This window comes from Arachis stenosperma, chromosome 1 (genome assembly GCF_014773155.1).
Source record: "Arachis stenosperma cultivar V10309 chromosome 1, arast.V10309.gnm1.PFL2, whole genome shotgun sequence".
NCBI classification, from domain to species: Eukaryota; Viridiplantae; Streptophyta; class Magnoliopsida; order Fabales; family Fabaceae; genus Arachis; species Arachis stenosperma.
In genome coordinates this window covers 89,404,876-89,407,081 of record NC_080377.1, presented here as the reverse complement: position 1 = coordinate 89,407,081, position 2,206 = coordinate 89,404,876, and positions in this window count along the sequence as shown.

The window sequence follows — 2,206 nt, the reverse complement described above, 5'->3', positions numbered from 1 at the left end:
TAGACATCCAAGGCTTTCCAGAAATATATAATAGTCTATACTTTGCACGAAGATAGATGACGTAAACTGGCATTCAACGCCAGTATCATGCTGCGGTCTGGCGTCCAGCGCCAGAAACAGGTTACAAGCTGGAGTTCAACGCCAGAAACAGGTTACAACCTGGCGTTGAACGCCCAAAACAGCCCCAGGCACATGAGTAGCTTAAGTCTCAGTCCCAACACACACCAAGTGGGCCCCAAAAGTGGATTTCTGCACTATCTATCATAGTTTACTCATTTTCTGTAAACCTAGGTTACTAGTTTACTATTTAAACAACTTTTAGAGATTAACTCTGTACCTCATGACATTTTCAGATCTAAATTTTATACACTTTGACGGCATGAGTCTCTAAACTCCATTGTTGGGGGTGAGGAGCTCTGCAGCGTCTCGATGAATTAATGCAATTGTTTCTATTCCTCCATTCAAACGTGTGTGTTCCTATCTAAGATGTTCATTCGCGCTTAATTATGAAGGTGATGATCCATGACACTCATCACCTTCCTCAACCCATGAACGTGTGCCTGACAAACACCTCCGTTCTACATCAGATTGAATGAGCTTCTCTTAGATTCCTTAATCAGAATCTTCGTGGTATAAGCTAGAATTGATGACGGCCACTCTTGAGGATCCGGAAAGTCTAAACCTTGTCTGTGGTATTTCGAGTAGGATTCAAGGATTGAATGGCTGTGACGAGCTTCAAACTCGCGATTGCTGGGCGTGATGACAAACGCAAAAGGATCAATGGATCCTATTCCAACATGATCGAGAACCAACAGCTGATTAGCCGTGTTGTGACAGAGCATCTGGACCGTTTTCACTGAGAGGATGGGAGGTAGCCACTGACAATGGTGATACCCTACATACAGCTTGCCATGGAGGGAACTTTACACTTTTCCATGGATGGAATATTACATTACAGAAATAAATGAGACAAAGCATCTCCAAAACTCCAACATATTCTCCACTACTGCACAACAAGTAACTGTTCCTCACTCTTTTATTTTTCTAATAATTCCAACTGATAATTTTAATTAATATCCTGACTAAGAATAATAAAATAAACATAGCTTGCTTCAAACCAATAATCTCCGTGGGATCGACCCTTACTCACGTAAGGTATTACTTGGACGACCCAGTGCACTTGCTGGTTAGTTGTGCGGATTGCAAAAGTGTGATTGCAATTTCGTGCACCACTTATCCTTCACGGATTCTTTTTATTGAGTGGGTTCATGTAGGGTCTTGAAGACATGAAATGCTAGGTGCTCATCATGCACTCTTTGCAACAATTTCCCTTTTTTAACATCTATCAATGCTCTGCCCGTAGCTAGGAAGGGCCTCCCCAGGATGATGGGAGTGTTAGGATCCTCTTCCATATATAGGAAGACAAAGTCAGCTGGGAGAAAGAATTTCCCACTTTTACCAGCACATTCTCCACAACTCCCAGTGCTTGCTTAATGGATTTGTCAGCCATTTGGAGAGCTATTCGAGTAGATTTTAGCTAAAAAATTTGTAGTTTCCTCATGAGAGACAGAAGCATCAAGTTTATGCTTGCACCAAGGTCACATAATGACTTCTCAACAGTTATGTTTCCTATGGTGCAGGGTATATAAAAGCGTCCAGGATCATCTTTCTTCTCTGGCAAACTTCTTTGGAGAATAGCACTACACTCTATTGTTATTTCAACAATCTCTCCTTCCTTAAAGGATCTTTTCTTTGTTAGCACTTCTCTCATAAATTTGGCATATAATGGCATCTGTTCAAGTGCTTCTAAGAAAGGAATATTGATGCCGAGTGTCATGAATATATCCAGAAATTTTAAATATTGCTTATCCTCGTTCTCTTTCTTGAACCTTTGAGGATATGGAAGTTTGGGGACATATGGCTTCACCCCTTCCTTCTTCCCTTGTAGTTATGGTTCAAGGATGTTCTTGTCTCCCTTTGAGATTTGTGCATTTTTGGTTTTCTTATCCTCTTCACTTCTCTCCTCTGTCTCTTCTTGTGGAACTTCTCTGTTGTGTTCTTCCTGATTGATGGCTTCCTTCTTCATAGTCTTCTCACTTCCCACTATGATTGCTTTGCACTCCTTCCACTTTATAGCTTTTCCTTTGTCTCTTGGGTTGCCTTCAGTGGCACTAGGGAAGGCATTTGCTCCCTTCTCACTATTTCT